The following is a 25,287-nucleotide window of genomic DNA, read 5'->3' as shown; positions in this document are numbered from 1 at the left end:
CCACGCAGACACGGGGAGAACGTGCAGACTCCACACAGACAGTGGCCCAAGCCGGGAATCGAACCTGGGACCTTGGACCTGTGAAGCAACAATGCTACCCACTGTGCCACCGTGCTGCCCTGTCTAGGCCGCACTTAGTGTAATTTCCTGCTCTGAGGAGCTCCAACAAGTGGAACACCTCAATGCAGGAAGGGATTGGGACGCCATTTTAAGTGCCCCCCCCCCCCATCTCTCGGTCCACTGACGCGACCCCCAAACTCATCTGTTGGGGGGTCCTCGGTGTCCCGTCCCCCTGCACCCCCCCGCCTCATAGGGGCAGGACACCCCCAGGCTCGATCCCGGTGCAGTGTCAGCTTGGCACCTTGGTACTGCTATCCTGGCACCCAGGCAGTGCCCCAGCCAGTCTGGCAGTGCCACCTGAGCAGTCTGGCAGTACCAGCCTGGCAGAGGTGGCCGCCAGGATGAAAGGCTGCGCCAGGGTGACACCCTGGAGGCAACCACCCGGGAGCTTTCAATCGCCTGGGGAACCTCCTCCGGGTTCAGTTCTGCCCGGTTCCCAGTTTGTGGGACCAATGATGAAAGGTGCCCAGCGGAGTCTCCTCGGCGAGTCCGATAGATGACGGGTGGTCGATTGATCCAGCGTCAGCACAGCTAAGTGAGTTCTGGTTAGATCTTGCGAGGCGTAACGGGTTGTCAGGGCTCCCGGGGGAGGCCACTCCCGGGATCTACCGGCGGCATCCCACCCAATTCTGATGGCCGCTGATTCACACCCGTTGTTTTTCTCTCTTTCCAGAACCTGCTAAGTTCTTCTGGAATTTTCGGTTACTATTTCAGATTTCAAGCATCTGCAATATTTTGGTTATACTAAATGAAAACATTTGGCTGGAAGCTTCTCTGACTTGATCAAATTCAACTGAATCCTACATACGGTGTTAAGGCCGTGATTGACATTGCAAGGTACATTTGCTGTTTCAGACAGGCACCCTACACTTAATTTGACAGTCACTGCATTCTGGGAAATCAAGCACATGCGTTTATGCCCAAAAGTGATTCCAACGTTGAAATTAATGCTCAAAAACAAGTGCACAATATTGAATGTGTCCCACAGTGATTACAGAATTTACTGCCTGATGATTTTGTTCAGGATATTAGACTAGAGCAGTAATATTAAAAATCCGTTTAACCAGCAGAAAGTTCACATTCAAAAAAATCAATGTGCAATTGTCAGAAAGAACATAAAAAGAGCAATGTGCTATCATTATGGATAGCACAATTGCTTCACAGCGCCAGGGTCCCAGGTTCGATTCTGGCTTGGGTCACGGTCTGTGCGGAATCTGCACATCCTCCCTGTGTGTGCTTGGGTTTACTCCGGTTTCCTCCCTCAGTCCAAAGATGGGCAGGTTAGGTGGATTGGCCATGATAAATTGCCCTTAGTGTCCAAAATTGCCCTTAGTGTTGGGTGGGGTTACTGGGTTATGGGGAAAGGGTGGAGATGTTGACCTTTCCAAGAGCCGGTGCATACTTGATGGGCCGAATGGCCTCCTTCTGCACTGTAAATTCTATTATTTTTTTTCATTAAGATTACACAAATGTCTTATGCAAGTTAAAAACCCGTAACCAACATTTACTCCTAACATATCTCCTAACAAACAGAGGTCTGTCCAAATTATTACAATAGATCTTCAATAATGAAATTCAGAAGTCTTAATAATTTTGAGCAGGTTAAAGACGTAATGAAGATCACCAAGACTACAGTGCAACTATTCCAGTGTTATAACTTTAACAATGAACCTTTCAAATCAAAAGAATTGTTTGACTAATGACACAAAAATGGCATATTTTCTATGCCTCTGTGCATAATAAGTTGAAAGACATACACTGGTGTCTTTTTCCACTCTTTTCATTTCAGCACGCCTCCCAAGTTGTCTTTATGGCACTTCATATAGTCTCTATGTAATTTTCCTTTTCTGAATATTTGGTATATTTCATGTACTTTCTCGCATTCAAAACACAATCCTGTTCTACAAATGCAAATTCTTGGGTCATATTTTTGAGACGAGCTATTTTATAGCAACATTCAATATTGAAAATGGTTCCCTACACATACATGATGGGAAAAATCCTCGAAGAAGACCTGCATTTATATTACACATTTCACCGGACATCCCAAAGCACTTTAGAGCCAATGAAGTCCTTTAGAACTGTAACCATCATGATAATGTAGGAAATGCAGCATTGCCACAAACAAAAATATGATAATGACCACATTTTTGTGATATTGTTTGAGGGATAAATATTGGCCAGGACATCAATGATAACATCCCTGCTCTTCTTTAAAAAAGCACAATGTGATCTTCTACATCTCTGTGCGACAGATGGGACCTCGATTTAATCCCTCATCCAAAAGAACCCACTTCTGATGGTGCAGCACGCCCTCAGTACTCCACTGGAGCATCAGCTGATGCTCTCTGAAGCCAGACTTGAAACCACAACCTTGTGACTCAGAGCTGAAAGCACTACCCACTGAGTCATGGTTGACATATGTAACCAGCCCCTATATAAACATTTTGAGGAACCAATAGAAATCAAATTTTTCAAAACAAATTCATTCACTATCTATTTCAGTAACAGAAATGTATAATGTCCAGAATAAAACTTTGAACAAAATAAAAATATATTTCTAATAACAAGATTACATTTACCTACAATTCATGGGCCTTTTAATACCTTCATTTATTTCAAGATCTGTTTGTAACACCTTGGCATCGCTGGGTATTTTTTCAGCTCAGGACAGTTGAATAAAATTTCAAACACACCTGTGCATGCTGAGTACATGCTGTTTGCAGAATTCGTATGCATTTAATCTATGTATCAGCACAAGCTGATGCCTTTTGTGTGTGGAATTGAGTTTCTTAATGTTCCCAAAAGCTTTACAAACAAGTTGAATTCTTAAAAAAATATTTCAGGCAAATAAACATGTTTTATTTATTAAAAATAATATTTTTCTTAAGAATTCCACAAGTAGACATTACTTGTAATTATGATTTATTTGTTCATGATTAGAAGAGAGAGAATATAGTTTCTCTTTCGTAACTTGCTTACTTATGCAGAAATGCTGTTAAAACAATTTGAAGTTTAGGTTTGTCGACATATGGAAAGTTAGAAACTACAATTTATGAACTCGAGTGTTTTATCAGGACAATTTTGTTCATATAAATTTATGTTCATTAAAGACTTTAAAAAGCCAACTCACCATTAGTGTATTTATGGATAAACAGTCCACTCTGATTAAATGCGAGAAATCGGAAGCCAGTCTCAGGTTTCATATTTTTGAGTGCCTCAGCTGAAAGCGGATTGTGCAAACTGAGCACGTATTGTGTGCACCATGTCCTAAGATGCACTCATTATATTTAGCCTAGTAAGTAATTCAATGTTTTTGCAGCTTTTAACAGAAATAATTTGGTTATTTCTGAAAATTAATTGAAGGAAAGTTTGGAGACAAATTTCAAAGCATTGTTGCGAGATAAAATTTAGGTAGACTTTTTATTCAAAACCAGTGAGTGTTTGTATGTACTGTGCATAGGTTTGAGTGTGAGTGCAAGCAAAAGTGACAGATGTATTGATTAAAGTTGATGATGTATCAATTCCAGAAAGCTCATGAACCAAGACACACACTAATAAAAACAGAAATAGCTGAAAACACTTAGCTGATGTTTTCGGAAACAAACAAATGAGTTAGAATGTGGGAGGGCAGCATCAGGTGATGTGGGTAAGATCTAGAAATAAGAGTGTGGTTACAGTTTCGTCTAGAAGAATTTTCAGGTGGCTCCAATTTTATTTTTCAGGGGCTGGGGAATTCAATCCCTTGAGAATGGTTACAGAGGGAATAAGGAGATCAGGGGATGAAGAAAACTGAGGGAAGGATTACTAGAGTTGGGATGGGGAGGTCAGTTATTGTATTGTTTATTTTATCTGCCAACATCTGCAGAGAAATAGAATATTTAATGTCGTTGATTTTTGGCCAAAAAGACAGTATCCTTCCTCAGTCTTTAAGATTGTTAAAATAAATTGACTGAATTTTTGTTTTTTGATAAATGATTTAAATATTCTGGTTTCCAAAATGTGTCAGAAAGCAGGGGAGGGATGCTCTGTACCGCTGCGCCACATTTCTGCCTCACCCCGCTGGTGGGATGCTCCATTACGCCGTCCGGTCAATGGGGTTTCCCATTGTGGGGCTGCCCCACGCCACCGGCAAAATGGAGCATCTCGCCGGTGGAGGTCTTTAATTTTAACAAGTTGAATTTTGAACACAAAAGTGCCTCAAAACCATCACCAGTAGTTTGTTGTGAGAATATAAACATTGTAACTACTGAGTTCCCCTCCCCGACTTCAGCAATCCTCCCTGTGGTTCTCCCACCAGCGTTCCCTCTAAATATTCTCATCCCATTTCCACAAGGACTTGAATTCTCCATCCTGACCCCCGAAAGATAAAATTAGAACCATCTTAAAGTTCTCCTAGAAAACCTGAAAATGCACTGGTATTTCTAGATATTTCCACTCGTATCACATAAGAGGTAAGGGATATTTTAGGTGCCTGCTCATTGGTCTAGGGGTATGATTCTCGATTTGGGTATTTCAGTGGAGGAGCTTGCGAGAGATCCTAGGTTCAAATCCCAGATGAGCCCTTTAATGTTGTCTCCTATTGGCCATTTGTTCATTTATTTGCCGTCCAGTAGGTAGGATGGTTCACAGAAACATAGAAAATAGTAGGAGGCAGGCCATTCGGCCCTTTGAGCCTGCTCCACCATTCATTTTTGGGCGGTATGGTGGCACAGTGGTTAGCACTGTTGCCTTACAGCTCCAGGGACCCGGATTTAATTCCAGCCTCGGGTGACTGTCTGTGTGGAATTTGCACTTTCTCCCCGTATCCGGATGGGTTTCCTCCCAGTCCAAAGATGTGCAGGTTAGGTAGATTATCATGCTAAATTGCCCTTCATGTCCAAAAAGGTTGGGTGGGGTTACTGGGTTGTGGGATGGAGTGGGAGGTGTGGGGTGCTGTTTCCAAGGGCCAGTGCAGACTTGATAGGCCGAATGGCCTCCTTCTGCACTGTGATTTCCACAATTTTAAACAACCACCAGCCCTCCCAAACTCCAATTTAAATACAAGACAAAAACATAAACATTCACCATAAATGTTTAATTGTATTTCTTGTCTACTGACATAGATTACAAAATTAATCATTTATTTTGCATTATATTTCTATTGTCATACCTACGTTACCAAAAGTTCAAAACATGGATGCAGAAGACAAGAGACTCTGATGCAGTTCATTTTGTACCGAGGTGGTTGGTAGGTGTGCTTTTTTAAAAAAAGTATATTTATTAGGATTTTACATTTTTAAAAACAATACAACAAAATTACAAATACATTGAAGATTTACAAAATAAATAAATAACTAAATACATCTCAGTCCTCACGCATTTTAATGAACCATCTACACAGAGGAAAAAACAAACTGCAGAAACACTAGAATAATGAAATTCAGTCGTTTATTCTGCAAAATCATCAAAAGTTAATTAATTACTCATAACATGGTAAATGTTAAATTCAAAATAACTCGCATGATTACTTAAAATGAGGAAGGAAACTGAATTTATATGGTATCTTATGTCCTTAGGCCATTCCAAAATGCTTTCTAACCAATTGACTTTTTTGAGGCAAATGCTGCAGCCAATTTGTATAAAGTAAGGATATGGGTCAAATACGGGCATGGGACTAGCTTAGTGATAGAAACTGGGCGGCATGGACAAGCTGGGTCAAAGGGCAAGATTCCATGCTGTAAACATCTATGGCTCTATGACTATGATTCCCTATGGATGGTAAATGAATGAAACACATCTATTTTTGATCTGTTGGGGTGCAAGGGAGGAAGAGGAGAGAGTTGGCCAATGCAAAATGGCACGGAACATTTACACCCAATTGAGCAGGCACACAAGATTAGGTTTGCAGTACTCCCTCGGCAGAGCACTGAAACGTCAGCCTAGATTACCTGCTCAAGTCTGTAATTGGGTTTCAATCCACAACCATTTGATTCAAGAGTGCTAACAACTGAGCCAAGTTGGCAACAGTAAATCATGTATGACTTTTCTCTTTACAATTCTTAATTTTTTCTCTCTATGCACGAATCGCCACAGGTTCTGCCTCACGATTAAAATTAAACTGAAATATCAGGTATAGGCTAGATATATATCTAGGCTTCTTGTTTGACAGGTCTGGTCATCACCTTGCATGGCACTGAAGGTCATAAACATGCATAGTCAACAGACTAACTGCAAGGTGAACCCTGTGTGGTTTGAGTACTGGATCCCCTTTGTGATGCACTGGAATTTGAAGTCTAGCAGCTGCGTGAAGAAGCATTCAAGATGCTACCTCAAGTTACAATGTCCCAAGTCTCAACATGCTCCAGGGTCTGGCTGTGGAACACCATTGTTCAATCGACTTTAACATTGATCCCTATGGAAAGTTCATCATTGTCATTTGGAGCTGAGTGTAGAGATCAATGCCTTGGAGAGGTCTTCCTCCCAATGTATTGGATGTTAATTCCTCCAAAAGGTGTTGCTTTGCTGCACTTTAGATTAGCCGTTGGTCCCTTTTCTTCTTCACATGGGCAGGTTTTCTCATCAGACCGTAATGCAAAATCAATCTGTGAAGATATGAAAGCTGAAATACTGAATTTATGTTGATCGAAAGATCGGTGAACTTTTCTGATTTGAATAACAACCTATGAATGAAAAATTGCTTAGGTAAATTGACAATGAACATTAAAACTTCAGATTAATATTCCATAAAATGATAGAGCGTAAAAGTGTGTAAATCAACTTACCAGATATAAATGAGTTATTTGAATCTTCTCCTGTGTAATAAAGCTGAAGATTATCCTCCATACAGCAGCTGGTAAGATTTTCCTAAGGGCATAGCAGTGGAGTCTTGTATCACTGTGTGCCACCTTCAATTCACTTTGATTCAGCTACCTTTCACAGGTTAAAATTCACAAAATTAAACAATTCTATTTTAATATTCCTGTCTTTAAGTCAGATGTTTCGGTGAACAATGGTGTATTTTGCTGAAGTTTTGTTGTCATGAAGGGGCAAGCAGTAACAAGAAACTAAATTATTTTTTCTTTCTTTTTAACTGGGAATACACTGTCCTCCAGTGAGAGCACAAACATTGCACCTGAGCTGTGCACCTCCTGTGACCTACTTTCAGGGCGCTCCTCTTCAGAAAGTGCCACAGAATCATACATTCACTCGAGCAGACAGAATGGGCCTTGGTTGAACACTGCAGTTTTGAACAATCTTTTAGCATCCTCTTTGAAATGGGGCAACGTAATCCAAGTACAATTTGTTCCCTTGGTTTATGCAAGTGGATGTAGATTTCCCTCCAATCTTATGTCAGGCAAACAGCAAATCTCAGAAGTTTGCTTTTGTTATTTATGTAGACTGAAAACAGAGAGTACTGTGTGGTGTCTGCTGGATATTGCATATTTCAGCAGTGCTGAGTAATAAATCAGTAGTTAGTGATCATAGGAACACCAATCTAGTACAAATCTGGCACCACACAACGTATTATATGCTACTTTTAATCTTCATTTTGGAAGTTAGGATTTTACTATAAAAAGGAACTTTTTGCAAATTATTTAATATGCAAATTAGAGCAACGTGTTAACAAGTGATTTTTTTCGAATTAAGCACAATTTAATTATACATCATTATTGCCAGCTATAAATTATAATGGAAGGAAAATATTATAGTTATACCACATCAATATATGCCCCAAGCTGATGCCAAAGGGAGCTAAGTTCCCTTGGAAGAAGCTTAACCCCCCCCATTTTTTTTCAAAGACGCAGATTACATCAGAAGCAATCAGAGAGCAAACTAAAAGGCTCTCCGAGATGAAACATACTTTATCTCGTCAATAGTCACCATATTTCAGTAAAGTATAAACATGACTGAAAACAATCCACAAAGCAAAGAATTCCAAGTTTTAATTTTTAGAAATAGGTCTCAACAGGCTAAGACCCACATAGCCCTTTTAATACGTAGAGACTAAACCACGTCCGACTAAAACAAAAGGAACCTCTAAAACATATCACTCATTTGAACCAAGGTTTCTTCCCTTAAACTTTTTTTTGGTAAAATTGTCCTCCAACTATCTGGTGCCAACACATACAATTTTCAGTGCCAAGTTGACATTTTTGGCACCTAGTCAAAGTGAATATACCAATTTGCCTCAGTCAAAGAGCCAGTGGTGACTCGCTGAAAGTCCAGGCTGTAACTCAAAAAATAAAGGTACATGAACACAGAAACGTGTATGTGGTGTGGTGAAAGGATACAGATAAAGCCAATAAGGACTAAATTCTATCCACAAAGGATGAAAACGCAGTCACGGGCACCAATACCATCTCTGAACAGTGCTATTGTGCACTTTAATGTTTTCTAAAATCATGAATATATTAGTTCCCAGCATCATTGTCAACGAAAACCTATAGAAGTTAAATAAAAAGCGAGTGAAGCAGCTTGACTTTTTATTTTCTGCCCTGAATTGTGTTCAACACTTTTGATGAATCACTGCCTTTTGTCGCTTTACAATGTTGACATGATCCAGCCGTGGGATTTGCCTTTGCCTTTTACAATGTTTAGAAATGTAGTATCAAAAACTGGCAGTGTATCATGAACATAACTTTGCTGATTATTCATAGTCATCATAGAATTTACAGTGCAGAAGGCCATTCGGCCCATCGAGTCTGCACCGGCTCTTGGAAAGAGCACTTTACCCAAGGTCCACACCTCCACCCTAGCCCCATAGCCCAGTAACCCTACCCAACACTAAGGGCAATTTTGGACACTAAGGGCAATTTAGCATGGCCAATCCACCTTACCTGCACATCTTTAGACTATGGGAGGAAACCCACGCACACACGGGGAGGATGTGCAGACTCCGCACAGACAGTGACCCAAGCCGGAATTGAACCTGGGACCCTGGAGCTGTGAAGTAATTGTGCTATCCAGAATGCTACCGTGCTGCCCCCATCTGTGCTGTAAATGGTAGTATGTTCCAAGACTATTTTTCATGAACTCAGGACTTTTCCAGAGCTCTCTCCTCTTCCACTTGTTCTTTCTCCGTACAAATTACCTCCTAATTTAAGCATCTGACTGTATAAATTATTTCACTGATAATCAATTTACTTCAAATTAAAAGCCCTAACTGCACACAACCTAATCTCCTTTCGCAGTGTAGGAGCGAAATCACTACATAGAATCACAGGTCTACAGTGGAAGAGGTCATTATTTCACCCACCATGTCTTCGTCACAAGTAGGCTTACATTAACACTGCAATGATGTTACTGTGAAAATCCCTTAGTTGCCACATTCCGGAGCCTGTTCGGGTACACAGAGGGAGAATTCCGAATGTCCAAATTACCTAACAGCACGTCTTTCGGGACTTGTGGGATGAAACCGGAGCACCCGGAGGAAACACATGCAGACACAGGAAGAATGCGCAGACTCTGCTCAGACAGTGACCTAAGCCTGGAATCAAACCTGCAACCCTGGTTGTGAAGCCACAGTGCTAACCACTGTGACTGTGCTACTGTGGATTTATGCTAAAGCAATCTGAAACTAACCCCACTTCCTGCTCTCTCCCCATTGTTCTATGGCTTCATCAACTTCAAATGTTTATTTGTTCTACCCTTCAAAGATTAGTCAGCACCCTTTGACAAAAGTATCTTTTCAGGTTTTTCAACTTCTTTTAATTGCTGGAACATTTCATAGCTATACCTTACTTTTTCTTCCCTTATCATTGCCTCAGACTTCAAATTGAAATCAAATTTCCTTGATTTCACATCAATAACTTAATTCAGACTGAACCAATTCCTACATTCACAACCCCACATTCATGCATGACAAGACAAATACAAGAAAAGGCTTCTGCCCTCTTTATCCATAGCCTTCAACTATTTTTTCCTCTCCAGAAGCTTTATTTTAATTTTATTTAAACCACAATGATCCGATTCCTCGGAAGCATCCTTCTAAGTTGTAAATGCCTTATTTTATATGCTCCTCTTTCCCTACTGTGTTGAAACCGAAGCTCATCGCAATGCATTCATTCCTTCGTCTCAAAACTGTCTCCCTCGGTCATTCTTTCGAGGCATGCAGAACTCTCAAAACTGGAGAAAGTGCATGTAAAAGGTCAATCAGCATCTGTAAAGAGAAAGGTCGAGATGTTTCGAGCCGGTGCTGATATACACCTTCATATTATCTGCCTTTTCTCTTTGACGCACCAACTGAATTGTTTCTCCAATATTTTTAATTTAGTTTCAGATTTTCAGTTTGTATTTATACTTCTAAAACTTCCGTTTGGTAAAACTTAAATATTATTTCTAATTTACCTAATCTCTTTTACTCTGTTCTGCACTCTAGTTCCTTTTAATATGAATATGTTGACAAAACAAAAACCTGATTGATCCATTCATCAGATTAAAAATAAGTTAAAAAAGAAAAAATTAACAATGTGTTTTTAATCTTTTACTGTGGACGGAATTTGGTTTAACAGGTAGAAAAAAAACCATCCAAATAATTAACACATTTTTTAGATAATCTGCGCTTAAAACTGATTTATCCAATAATTTGAATTAAGCACTTTAAATAACATTTAATGCTAAAAAAAATGATATCAGTTAATTTTACACTACCCTTTAGTGAAGAGTTTTGAATTTCTAGTAAGATATTACAAATTAAATACCATAATTATTTGGATTCAGTATCCATCTTTTTGCTTACTGAACTCACAGATGCTACTGGGAGCAGAGTGATGGCAGTCATAAAATACAGCAAAAATGAGGCTCAGGTTTTAGGGCTAACACTTCAACATTTAAAATAACTTTGCTTTCTGCAAAGGAGTAGGCTTCAGTTTATGAACATGCACAGGAGAATGAAGAAAGGCTTGCAAAATTAAAGATCAGTGAATCCCTCATCACTTACACACATTTCTAAACAATAATTTCTGCTTGGGATGCATGCCAATTGTACCTTACAGTTGGCATAGTTATTTTTAATGAAAACAAATTCTGGGATTATACAGCAAATCTACAAGTATCTAGAATTTCATTCATTTTCACTTAGGGGACATGGGTTAAAAATAAGGGTTAAAAATAAGGAGTCACTCCTTTAAGACGGAAATTAGAAGTTTTTTCTCTCTCAGGGGGTTGTGAATCTTTGGAATTCTCTTCCTTAGTGCGCAGTGGAGTCGGATCATTGAGCATTTTTAAGGCAGAGGTAGATAGGTTCTTGACTAACAAGGGAATTAAAGATTATTGGGTGTAGACAGAATGTGGAGTAGAGACCACAATCAGATCAGCTATGATATTCTTGAATAGCGGGACAGGCTCGAGAAGCCAAATGGCCTACTACTGCTCCTAATTCATGTGTATGTCAGTCAGCTTCTATGACAAATAGTGCAGTACTTGTTATTGAACCAGATAAAAGAGGTCTCGTCAAGCAGTTTGAGAATTTGAATTCAGTTAACAAAAATAATCTGGAAATAAATGATTGTATCAGTTAAGAAATGATTGCCAGATAGTAAAAAACTGTCATAAAAAGATGGCTCACTAAATGTCCATTAGAAAAGAAAATCTTCCCTCATTACTTGATCTGGCCTACATGTAACCCACTCAAACATGGTTGATGCTCAACAGTATTGTTAACTACAACTACAAAAGCAAAAACAAACCGAAAATGCTGAAAATACACAGGTCAGGCAGCATCTGTGTAGCGAGAATCAGAGTTAACTTTTCAGGTCCTTTCTGAACAAAAGGGTAGACCCAAAAAGTTAACACTGTTTTCTCTCCACAAGATATTGCCAGGCTTTGCATTTCCTGGTCTTGTATTAACCACTACAGGAGAAAACTTGCAAGGGAACAAGGAATAGATAGTAAGTATAAGCCTGACCAGCAACACCCAGAATGACTCTTCATAAAAATCAAGAATCACTTTAGGCAGCGTTATTATAGCAAATAATCACCAAGCTCTGGCATTGCTAACCCATCCTTTCCCAACCTAGGTGCTGATATTCCAATATCATCTTATTTTTATCATGCCCCCATCTGAATATTTGATCTTTATTGTATAATAGGAATATGATGTTGAATAAAAAGTTTTGATTCAGTTCTACTTTTGTACTTGAAGTCCATTGACCAACTGACCTGTATTTTAAGGGATTATCTTTTATTTTGACTACTTGCCTATGTTCCTTAAGGGATGTCTTTCAATGGGAGTCTCCAGCGCGGGATTGAGTGATTGCAGAACTGCAGGCGAGTGACCCGGCGAGCAGAGAGATAATAATGTCATGACTTAACAAGTTAGAAATTTTATTCGACTTTGTTCTCAAGCAGGGCGACCAACTCCCAGCACAAAGTTTAAGGGACATTTAGACACTGTAGCGAACCTGTAAGAGTGAACAGCAAAGATGTAAGAGTTGGGGGAGGCGGGTCCATGTCAGAGAAGGGACGGTGGAAGGGTGTTGTACTCTATGTCCCAAACTCAAACTGCATGCATGCCACGTCTGGCGTCTCTATACAATGATCTGGAGATGCCGGGATTGGACTGGGGTGAGCACAGTAAGAAGTCTTACAACACCAGGTTAAAGTCCAACAGGTTTGTTTCGATGTCACTAGCTTTCGGAGCGCTGCTCCTTCCTCAGGTGAATGAAGAGGTATGTTCCAGAAACATATATATATATATATATAGACAGATTCAAAGATGCCAGACAATGCTTGGAATGCGAGCATTAGCAAGTGATTAAATCTTTACAGATCCAGAGATGGGGTAACCCCAGGTTAAAGAGGTGTGAATTGTGTCAAGCCAGGACAGTTGGTAGGATTTCGCAGGCTAGATGGTAGGGGATGAATGTAATGTGGCATGAATCCCAGGTCCCGGTTGCGGCGGCACTCATGTGTGCGGAACTTGGCTATAAGCTTCTGCTCGGCGATTCTGCAATGTCGCGCGTCCTGAAGGCCGCCTTGGAGAACGCTTACCCGTGATCAGAGGCTGAATGCCCTTGACTGCTGAAGTGTTGCCCGACTGGAAGGGAACAATCCTGCCTGGTGATTGTCGCTCGATGTCCGTTCATTCGTTGTCGCAGCGTCTGTATGGTCTCGCCAATGTACCACGCTGCGGGACATCCTTTCCTGCAGCGTATGAGGTAGACAACGTTGGCCGAGTCGCACAAGTATGTGCCGCGTACCTGGTGTTCTCACGTGTAATGGTGGTATCCATGTCGATGATCTGGCACGTCTTGCAGAGATTGCCATGGCAGGGTTGTGTGGTGTCGTGGTCACTGTTCTGAAGGCTGGGTAGTTTGCTGCAAATAATGGTTTGTTTGAGGTTGTGCGGTTGTTTGAAGGCAAGTAGTGGGGGTGTGGAAATGACTTTGGCAAGATGTTCATCTTCATCGATGACGTGTTGAAGACTGTGAAGAAAGTACGACATCTTCTTCACAGTCTTCAACACGTCATCGATGAAGATGAACATCTTGCCAAAGTCATCCCCACACCCCCACTACTTGCCTCCAAACAACCGCGCAACCTCAAACAAACCATTGTTTACAGCGAACTACCCAGCCTTCAGAACAGTGACCACGACACCACACAACCCTGCCATGGCAATCTCTGCAAGATGTGCCAGATCATCGACATGGATACCACCCTTACACGTGAGAACATCACCTACCAGGTACACGGTACATACTCATGCGACTCGGCCAACGTTGTCTACCTCATATGCTGCAGGAAAGGATGTCCCGAAGCGTGGTACATTGGCGAGACCATGCAGACGCTGCGACAACAAATGAACGGACATCACGCGACAATCACCAGGCAGGAATGTTCCATTCCAGTCAGGGAACACGTCAGCAGTCAAGGGCATTCAGCCTCTGATCTACGGGTAAGCGTTCTCCAAGGCGGCCTTCAGGACGCGCAACAACGCAGAATCGCCGAGCAGAAGCTTATAGCCAAGTTCCGCACACACGAGTGCCGCTTCAGCCAGGACCTGGGATTCATGTCGCATACATTCATCCCCTACCATCTGGCCTGCGAAATCCTACCAACTGTCCTGGCTTGACACAATTCACACCTCTTTAACCTGCGGTCATCTCTGAATCTGTAAAGATTTAATCACCTGCTAATGCTCACATGCCAAGCATTGTCTGGCATCTTTGAATCTGTCTATATATATATATATATATATATATATATGTTTCTGGAACATACCGCTTCATTCACCTGAGGAAGGAGCAGCGCTCCGAAAGCTAGTGACATCGAAACAAACCTGTTGGACTTTAACCTGGTGTTGTAAGACTTCTTACTATATAATGATCATAACAATTTGCCTGGCCCGAGGCCCACGCAGAGACAAAGAGGATGTACAGAGCTGAGAAAAGTACATTCAGGGAGGTTTATGGTAAAGCAGAAATCCCTGGAGAAAAGCACAGAGAATCCTAGACATTAGCCCCCAATTCTCACACAACCTCCCCTCTCACAATAACAGCGCCTCCCCAACCAACCATCCTGGTCGAAGTGTCCCTTATTTCAATTCGCAAGGATAAGGTCACCATGAAACAGGTAGATGTGCCAAGGGTAATGTCGGAGGGATGAGATGGGGTTAAGGGCCTCCTTACTGAACCAATGCTAACTGAAGATTGACATATAAATTCGCTGCTGTGGGTGTTGCTGATATTTGTGCCTGTTCCTTAGAGCCTTTACGCTTAAACCAAAGCTGGTCCAATGCTGGACATGAGCGGCTCCTCTCACCTCCCACTCCTCCAGCAACTGTCAGTGACCCTCCCCCAGACCTGCAGCTCAGTACAAGCCGGCAGCTCAGCCCCTCCCCATCTCATCCCAGACGGACCCGGGGGATGGGGTCGAGAGTGGGGGATCAGCCCCGGCTCTAACGCGGTTTCCCTCCCCCGACCGCCACGCCAAAACAAACGGCTTTCTTCCCCACCAACTGACCTGCTGTCCAGGACTCGGCCTGTACAGGGTGTATAGAAGGAAGGTGTTGGTCTGATGAGAGAGGGGGCGTTTTGCTTCCGAAGCCCCGGGCAGCGAGCTCTAGATCGCCATCGGGTGGCTCCCAGGCCCTGGCTCGGCGCACGCGCGCTGGGGGCCCTCACTAAACGGACCAAACGGTCACGCCTCGCGCTCCCGGCACCTGCGCGCGCCACTGGTGATGGTTTGTTACCTAGGGGCGCAGGCGCAGGCCTTTCCAAGAAATACTTTGCTCATGTCCCCCCCCCCAAGTTGTGGGCGGGATCGACGTCGCCAACGTGCAGCAACGTATTTCGTGGCGTTTCGTCACGTGGTCTATTTCTGCACTTCGCCCTCCTCTCGCACGCTCTCCCAACTATTGGCCCTCCAAGACGTCCATCATTCCCGGCCCCGCTCCCTCATTCTCATTGGTCGCCCAAAGCGCCCAACATTCCCAGACCCGTCCCTTCAATCTCCCACGACCCTGCTTGCCCAATGTAATAGAATAGAATCCCTACAGTGCAGAAGAAGGCCATTCAGCCCATTGAGTCTGTACTGTCCCTCTGCAAGAAAATAAGTCCATCATTCCCAGCCCCGCCCTCACACGCACACCCCAAATTGGTCACCCAACACCGCAATCACCCGCCCCCTTATAAAAGCAAAATACTGTGGCTGCTGGAATCTGAAACAAAAACCGAAAAATGCCAGAAAAACTCAGCAGGTCCTTTCAGGTTAAGCAGCGCTTCACTTGCACCTCCTTCAATTTGGTCCACTGTATTCACTGATTCCAATGCGTTCTCCTGTACTTTGGGGAAATAAACGCAGACTGGTTGACCGCTTTGAGGAGCACCTTCAATCAGCCCACAAACATGATCCCAACCTTGCTGTTGCTTGCAATTTCAACTCAGCATCTGGCTCTCATGCCCACATGTCCATCTTCGACGTGCTGCAATGCTCCAGTGATGTCCAATGCAAACTGGAAGAACAACACCTCATCTTCCAATTAGGTACGTTACAGCCTTCTGGACTCAACATTGAGTTCAAGAACTTTAGATTGTGAATCTTCCTCTCCATCTTGACAATTTTCTATGTACCAAATCATTTTTTGCCCCAGTGCAAGAATGCAGGCTATCACAAAAGCAAATTACTGTAGATGCTGGAACCTGAAACCATTAGAGAAAATTTTGAAAGCAGGCTATCTGTCACTTGTTCTTAAGTTTCCTTTTCACAGAGCACTGACCTTTATTCTCCCATTAATACATTCTGATATCTTACCTTTATGCAACTGTTATTGAGTTCTTTGAGAAGGTGACCAAACAGGTGGATGAGGGTAAAGCAGTTGATGTGGTGTATACGGATTTCAGTAAATCGTTTGATAAGGTTCCCCACGGTAGGCTACTGCAGAAAATACGGAAGCATGGGATTCAGGGAGATTTAGCAGTTTGGATCAGAAATTGGCTAGCTGGAAGAAGACAAAGGGTGGTGGTTGATGGGATGTTCAGACTGGAGTCCAGTTACTAGTGGTGTACCACAAGGATCTGTTTTGGGGCCACTGCTGTTTGTCATTTTTATAAATGACCTGGAGGAGGGCGTAGAAGGATGGGTGACTAAATTTGCAGATGACACTAAAGTCGGTGGAATTGTGGACAGTGCGGAAGGATGTTACAAGTTACAGAGGGACATAGATAAGCTGCAGCGCTGGGCTGAGAGGTGGCAAATGGAGTTTAATGCAGAAAAGTGTGAAGTGATTCATTTTGGAAGGAATAACAGGAAGACAGAGTACTGGGCTAATGGTAAGATTCTTGGCAGTGTGGATGAGCAGAGAGATCTCGGTGTCCATGTACATAGATCCCGGAAAGTTGCCACTCAGGTTGAGAGGGTTGTTAAGAAGGCGTACGGTGTGTTAGCTTTTATTGGTAGAGGGATTGAGTTTCGGAGCCATGAGGTCATGTTGCAGCTGTACAAAACTCTGGTGAGGCCGCATTTGGAGTATTGCGTGCAATTCTGGTCACCGCATTATAGGAAGGATGTGGAAGCATTGGAAAGGGTGCAGAGGAGATTTACCAGAATGTTGCCTGGTATGGAGGGAAGATCTTATGAGGAAAGGCTGAGGGACTTGAGGCTGTTTTCGTTAGAGAGAAGAGGGTTAAGAGGTGACTTAATTGAGGCATACAAGATGATCAGAGGATTGGATAGGGTGGACAGCGAGAGCCTTTTTCCTCGGATGGTAATGTCTAGCACGAGGGGACATAGCTTTAAATTGAGGGGAGATAGATATAAGACAGATGTCAGAGGTAGGTTCTTTACTCAGAGAGTAGTAAGGGCGTGGAATGCCCTGCCTGCAACAGTAGTGGACTCGCCAACACTAAGGGTATTCAAATGGTCATTGGATAGACATATGGACGATAAGGGAATAGTGTAGATGGGCTTTAGAGTGGTTTCACAGGTCGGCGCACCATCGAGGGCCGAAGGGCCTGTACTGCGCTGTAATGTTCTATGTTCTATGTTATGGGCCAGGGTTTAGAGAACCCCAAAGTGTATCATGGAGTTCACCTGACCCACAACTTTTAATAGATTGTGGTACGGGGAGCACACGGCCCACTCTACAGGTGTGGTACAGCAGAAATGGAAAAGTATTTTTTAAAGCAAAACAATGTTTATTCTATGAACTCAAGTTAACCTTTTTAAAACAAACAGTGAACATCTTAGCAACCATTAATTCAAATACCACCCCAAAGAATATAACACTAAGTAATGCTTTTAAGCTTTCCTTTTAACATCCATAAGACTTAAAACACCTTTTACCAGAAGCACATTAGGTTTACATTCACTACTGAGAACATTTATAATTCTGAATTCACCAAATGATCAAGAGATAGTCTTTTGATGGCAGAGAGAACAGCAGTAAACCTGCTTGAAATGAAATGAAAATGAAAATTGCTTATTGTCACAAGTAGGCTTCAAATGAAGTTACTGTGAAAAGCCCCTAGTCGCCACATTCCGGCGCCTGTTCGGGGAAGCTGGTACGGGAATTGAACCGTGCTGCTGGCCTGCATTGGTCTGCTTTCAAAGCCAGCGATTTAACCCTGTGCTAAACCAGCCCTTGGTAGCCCGAGATCCAGCTTGGTCTGGCTTCAGCTCCAACACTGAAAACAAAACTAAAACACGCCCTGCAGCCTACTCAAAAATGAAAGTTAAAAGCTGACAGACAGCCCAGCTCCACCCACTCTCTGATATCACTGCAGTAATAAACACCCATTTCTTAAAGGTACTCTCACACGACACAACTACGAGCACCTTATCCTCCCATTAATGTTTCCTCTGTCTCGCAACGTACACAATGTCACAATCTCTCCGAGCTTCCACCAATCACTGACCTTCTAATCTTCTCCAGCTGATCCACCCCTTTCATGCAGCATGTAATCCATCACATTTCTCCCTCTCTTTGCCTCTGAAGAAGTCATACAGCATCAAAACATTAATTATATTTTCTCTCTCCACAGATACTGCCAGATCTGAGCTTTTCTGGAATTTTTCTGTTTTGCTTCTCCCGCCATTGGTCATTCAATGTCTATCACTCTTCCTCCTCTCCCACCATTGTTTGCCCAATACATCTATCACCGGCCCTCCCCTCATACTCTCCCCTCACAATCTCCCACCATTGATCATCCAATGCATCCATCATCCCTGCGCTCCCGTTCCAAGGTCATAAAATATCTATTCCCCAAATTGTTGATTCTCAGCCAATTTAAACCCTATCTCCAATATATTTTCAACTGATCCAAGAAATTGAAGCAAAAATTAATTTACTGCTGGCATTGTGGAGATTAGTCTCCATCTCCTGGAGACTCCAGCACAAAGTTGCGTGTACACAAATGTTAGCACAATTTGACAAAGAGGAAGTGCAGCCTTGGTGATGAAGAAGTCATAGTGTTGAAAGCTCAGTCAGGATAAATTAGGAAAGCTTCAGCCAGAAGTCATGAAAAGGGATGGAGTAAGTGGTTGAACCAAGGAGTTTTTGGCAGGAACCAAAGACAATTGCCAAACCTTCTGGTCTTTGCACTGTCAGAGACTGAACATATGATTGAAGATGCGTGTTGGGACCTTGCAGGAAATTTTGATTCGCAAACCTATGTGGGAATTGCCTGTGTAGCCATCTGGGATGGCCACTTACAAAGGAAACAAGCAAAGACTCAAGGGAAATATGGCCAATACAAGATTCAGGCAAACTCAGAGCCTAAATGTATATTTGCTAACAGAGAACCAGACAGTATCAAAACTCCTAGCTGATTTGCATTCTAATAGCCCATTTCCCCAAGACAAAAGACTGGTACTCAGGTATTAGATACAATTCCAGACACATCGGTGCAACTCCCTTTACCCAGGAAGCCCAAACAACCAAGGTCAATGACCGCTCAGGACATGCCCAGCCATCAAGGCAGCCGCCCCTTTATTGGCTCAAATCGAAGGCAGTAATCGAAGCCTGCCAAATTATTGGGTCCAAATCTAAGGACCGCCCAAAAGAGCACGAAACCCCAAAGGATAAAGAGAGACACTGCCATGTGTTTGATCTCTTTTGGCCCTGGCACACCGGTACTCTTCGGCCCGGTCTAATCCTGAAGCCAACTGCAGCACCACGACCAGAAGCAAGTTCAAGATCAACGATCGCTACCAGATGGATGAGCCCAACAGATCCGAAGTTACTTCTCCAGACCCAGCCACTCCAGATCCGAACAAAGGCCTTGTTCCTCTGCCAAAGCCAGGTGCCTGAAGTTAAGTACAGGTTGTTGTAATGTTAGGTATAATTTAGCTTGTAGTGATTTTATGTTGCATGTGTGAGTTAATCTTGTGTATAAATAAACTATTATTGAAATTGAACTAACTGACTGGTTGTTGGGTCTCTGATCAATATCCGGTTGAACCTTGTGGTGGTTGATGCACTATCAATTACCACAAAGACGAGAGTAGTGGAATAATCGAGGCTTTATTGAGCAAAGATGTTATGCCTCCTGTAGCTGCTACACACATTTATACGGCGCCTACTGGGTGGAGCCAGCAGGCAGGGATTTACCCATGTACCTCTTGTATATGTGTCTTACCGTAATACATATAATATAGCTAGTGGTGACTACCACAGTGGTATCATCTAATACCTGGCGACTCTGAAAAGCAACATCACTCAATATTAAAAAGGGCAACATTATTGGCGTCTCGGTGCAAATTGGAAACACCTGGGAAGTTTAAACTTCCAATGGGCAATTCCCTTTCTCCTCAGGAGTCTCCCAGAGGGCAATGGAAGCTCAATCATTGAAAATGCTCGAGACAGAAATTGATAGATTTCTGGAGATAAATGACATCAAGGGATATGAAGATAGTGCGGGAAAGTGGTGTTGAGATAGATGATCAGCTTTGGTCTAAGTGAATGGCTCAATGGGCTGAGTGGTCCACTATTGTTCCCTTTTCCTATGTCTTTGACTCTCGGTTAGAGAGTTAGAAACTTCAAAAAGTTCTGCGGTACTCACTGCAATAGCTACCCAGGAAATGTTAGACAGAATAAAAGTTATTCTAACACCTGGCAACCTATATAACTGGCCCTGCCAATCAACACCCTGACTCCACAACTACTACCCAACAACACCCTGACCTGACCTGTCTCTCCCTAGACCAATCAAATAGTCCCCTGACTACCTGACTAACTCCTGACCTGACCTGACTACCAGACAATCACAATCTGACCACATCTTAAAATACCTGCCTACACTGCCTGACCACATGGCTCCCCCCTTAACCACACAACCAACCAAACCTGATCCAATTACGCTGAACTACCCAACTACACTCCTGACCTGACCCAAATTACCCATAAGACCATAGGAATAGTAGCACAATTAGGCCATTTGGCCCATCAAATCTATTCCACCATTCAATCATGACTGATATGTTTCTCATCCCTATTCTCCTGCCTTCTTCCATAACCCCTGATCCCCTTATTAATCAAAAACCTATCTATCTCTGTCTGAAAGACACTCAGTGATTTGGTCTCCACAGCCTTCTGCAGCTAAGAGTTCCACAGATTCACCACCCTCTGGCTGAAGAAATTCCTCCTCATCTCAGTTTTAAAGGATCGTCCCTTCAATCTGAGGCTGTGTCCTTGGGTTCTAGTTTTTCCTACTAGTGGAAACATCCTCTCCACATACACTCTATCCAGGCCTCTCAGTATCCTGTAAGTTACAATAAGACCCCCCCTCATCCTTCTAAACTCCAATGAATACAGATCCAGAGTGCTCAACTATTCCTCATACGACAAATTCTTCATTCCAAGGATCATTCTTGTGAACCTCTGGACCCTTTCTAAGACCAGCACATCCTTCCTTAGATACATGGCCAGAAATTAATTACAATACTCAAATGGGGTCTGACAAAAGCCTTATGCAGCCTCAGAAGTACATCCCTGCTCTTGTATTCTAGGCCTCTCGACATGAATGCTAACATTGTTTTTGCCTTCCTAACTGCCGACTGAACCTGCACATTAACCTTAAGGGAATATTGAACTGGGCTCCTAAGTCTCTTTGTGCTTCTGATTTCCTAAGCCTTTTCCCATTTAGAAAATAGTCCATGCCTCCATTGACCAACCAACTATGCCCCCTCCACCTGCGCAGACCCAACTAACGATAGTCCGATCACCCCCCCAACTGCCACACTCCTTGACCAGGCCTGGCTACCCCACCACCTTTCCCCCCCCACCGCCGAATCTGACTCTTGCTCCTAACCACCTGACCACCCTCCTAGCTAAACTCCAGACCCAACTAACCCCTGATCTGATCATCTCCTCGACCTGACTGCCCATTGTAGCCAGTTAAAATGGCTAACTCCCGATTTAGAATGGCTAACTCCCGATTTAAAATGGCGAACGGCAAAGGCTGATGGGAAAGTCAGCCAACAGGACACAAACAAGCAGCTGCAGGTTGACTGTGTATTTACCTCTGGAAAGGCCAGACAAGATCGATACCGGCCACCATCAGCATAACAAAACACCAGCCATCTGCATACTAATGAGCAATCCCTGGGAACAATGAGCAACATTTAGACACACAAAGCAAAACCAGACTCTTTGGCCAGCAGAAGCCTACACAATGGGAGGTGAACGACCACCTCAAGACCGCCCATTGATCAGGGAACCGCTCCAGCATTGGAGAAAATCGAACCAAGTGAGTGGGACAAAGTCCAATCACTTGGAACCAGGTACAGGGTCCGCCCCGAAAGGCGGGAAGCCCCTGGGGAATATAAGAATCAAGCCCAAGTTCAAACCGGCCCTCTGCTTCTCTGCTTGACCGGGTCACTCAGCAATGCGAACCAACCCTTGACAGTGACCGGTCCAGCCGCCGCTGATATCCAGTAAGTCTTACTTCAATGCTCGCTACGAGATAGGCGCTTCTAGCTACCAATCTGTACCAACTTCGAATCCCGCAGGCTCAGAACCCGAATGAAAGGCCATTCGCTTCCCTGACCTGGTGGGCCAGTTCCAAGTTAAGTATTGGCCTGTTAGTCGTAGAAGTAGCTGAGACGTAGAATTTATACATGAGTAATGATTGCTGTGTATAATAAATGTGCTTTGATTTAAATCTTACTAAGTGGTGTATTGGATTATTGATCATTACTCGGACCTGAACCACGTGGCGGTATCATAAGGATACCTGGCGACTCAAGAGCAAAGATGATAAAACAGAGCAATTAAACTAAGGCAAAAGTTAGCAACACCACTCATTCACCTGCCCACCTATCCAGCTCACCCACCATTTCACCCTACACACTTACCCACCCGGCCAACCTGCACATCTACCTATCCACCCAGCCACTCGCTCACCTTTTCATCCATTCAAAGCGGGTGCGCAACAGGGCCGAGTCGAAGGAATTTTAAAGCGTAGCATCAATCTGCTCATCATTCCCACAGTTCGGAAGATCCTGGCCAATAGTTTTGGCCTTGTCAGCTAAAGAAACCTTTCCAAACTTTAAAGTAAATAATATGAGTGCTGCTGTTATAACCCGGAGACGAGGTAAGGTAAAGCAATTGAAATTTGTTTACACTAGAATTTTCAATATTGAAATGAACTCTTTATAATGCACAAATGACACTATCCACTAGAGGTCAGAGTACTGCTGTAAAATGTGAATTACAGGACTAATGGTGCTAGTTGTCATTTTGTTGAGGATAATTTGCAAGTAACATTGCCATTCTAGGTGTACTGTTGCTATGGAATGAATACAAAATATTGGTGTAGCATTGTTCCAAATGAGGGGTTATGTTTCACATGGACAATGATAACAGCACTACTGGCTAACTAAAGCTTTTGTTTCCCTGACTCATGTTTGATCAGGTCTCTTCCTCGCCACCCCCACCCCCACCCTCTGATTCATAGAACTGACAACCATCCTCCTGATTGACCCCCACCCTGGATCCTACCACCCTCGACACCGTCCTCGCTATGCCCTTCCAAAATTCCTCATGCCCAGAACATATGGGTGTGGTTTGCTGGGCTCCCTGAGCACCTAACACACCTGTCCTCACCCCCAAAAAACCGACTCATCCTTGTCCCGGTCATGTGTGCCCTGTGCAGCACCTTAAACTGTATGAGGCTGAGCCTCGCGCACGATGAGGAAGAGTTCACCCTCCCCAGGGCGTCTGCCCACGTCCCTTCCTCAATTTCCTCTCCCAACTCCTCCTCCCACTTACCTTTTACCTCCACCACTGAGGCCTCCTCCTCCTCCTGCATCATCTGGTAAGTTTCCGAGATCTTCCCCACTCCCCCCCCCCCCCCCCCCACCCCCGAGAACACCCTGTCCTGTACTGTGTGTGGCAGTAGCCGCGGGAATTCCTCCACCTGCCGTCTGGCAAACGCCCTTACCTGTAAGTACCTGAAGGTGTTCCCCGGGGGGAGCCCGTACTTCTCCTCCAGCTCACCCAAGCTCGCGAACTTCCCGTCCACAAACAGGTCCCCCAACTTTCGTATCCCTGCCCTGTGCCACCCCAAAAACCCTCCACCTGTTCTTCCTGGGGCGAACCGGTGGTTCCCCCGTAATGGGGTCCCCGCCGAGGCCCCCACTTCCCCCCTGTGCCACCTCCACTGCCCCCAAATTTTGAGGGCAGCCACCACCGCCGGGCACGTGGTATACCTCCTTGGAGGGAGCGGCAGCGGCGCCGTTGCCAGCGCCCCCAGACTCATACCCACACAAGGTGCCATCTCCAGCCTCTTCCATGCGGCCCCCTCCCCCTCTATCACCCACTTGCGCACCATCGTCGCATTGGCGGCCCAGTAGTATCCACAGAGGTTGGGCAGTGCCAGCCCCCCCCTATCTCTACTCCGCTCTAGGAACAACCTTCTCATCCTCGGAGTCCCTCGCGCCCACACAAACCCCATTGTACTCCTGTTAACCCGCCTGAAAAAAGCCTTCGGGATAAACAAGGGGAGGCACTGGAACAGGAACAAAAACCTTGGGAGCACCGTCATTTTGATTGACTGCTCCCTACCCGCCAAGGACAGCAGCACGCGTTCCACCTCTTGATCTCCTCCTCCATTTGCTCCACCAGCCTTGTAAAGTTAAGCATGTGCAGGGCCCCCCAGCTCCTGGCCACCTGGACTCCCAGATACCTGAAGCTCCTCTCCACCTTTTTTAGTGGGAGCTCGCCATCCCCCTCTCCTGGTCCCCTGGATGAACTATGAACAGCTTGCTCTTGTTCAGCTTGTACCCCGAAAAGTCCCCCAATTCCCTAAGAACCCTAATTACCTCCGGCATTCCTCCCACCGGGTCCGCCACATACAGCAGCAGGTCGTCCGCGGAAAGTGACACCCTATGCTCCTCCCCACCACGCACCAACCCCCTCCAGTTCCTTGACTCCCTCAGTGCCATAGCCAGGGGTTCAATCACCAGTGCGAAGAGCAGGGGGGATAGGGGACACCCCTGTCTCATCCCTCAGTGCAACCGAAAGTACTCGGACCTCCTCCTGTTTGTGGCCACACTCGCCATCGGGACCTCATACAACAGCCTAACCCACCTGACAAACCCCTCCCTAAACCCGAACCTCTTCAGCACCTCCCACAGGTACCCCCACTCTACCCTATCGAAGGCTTTCTCAGCGTCCATCGCCACCACTATCTCCGCCACCCCCTCCCTCGCCGGCATCATGATAACGTTCAAAAGCCTCCGGAC

At 44.1% G+C, this 25,287-nt stretch overlaps 1 protein-coding gene across 1 annotated transcript in view; it reads right to left on the bottom strand.

The window, feature by feature from the left end:
- Nucleotides 1-15,316, bottom strand: part of LOC140421282 (uncharacterized) — a 65,281-nt gene extending 49,965 nt beyond the window's left edge. The window contains exon 1 of the mRNA XM_072505886.1: nt 15,067-15,316. The gene's annotated coding sequence lies outside the window, so the exon portion shown is untranslated. The remainder of the gene's footprint in view (nt 1-15,066) is intronic.
- Nucleotides 15,317-25,287: the final 9,971 nt, after the last annotated feature.

Source organism: Scyliorhinus torazame, chromosome 1, assembly GCF_047496885.1.
Source record: "Scyliorhinus torazame isolate Kashiwa2021f chromosome 1, sScyTor2.1, whole genome shotgun sequence".
NCBI classification, from domain to species: domain Eukaryota; kingdom Metazoa; phylum Chordata; class Chondrichthyes; order Carcharhiniformes; family Scyliorhinidae; genus Scyliorhinus; species Scyliorhinus torazame.
This window is presented reverse-complemented; position numbering and strand designations above follow the sequence as displayed.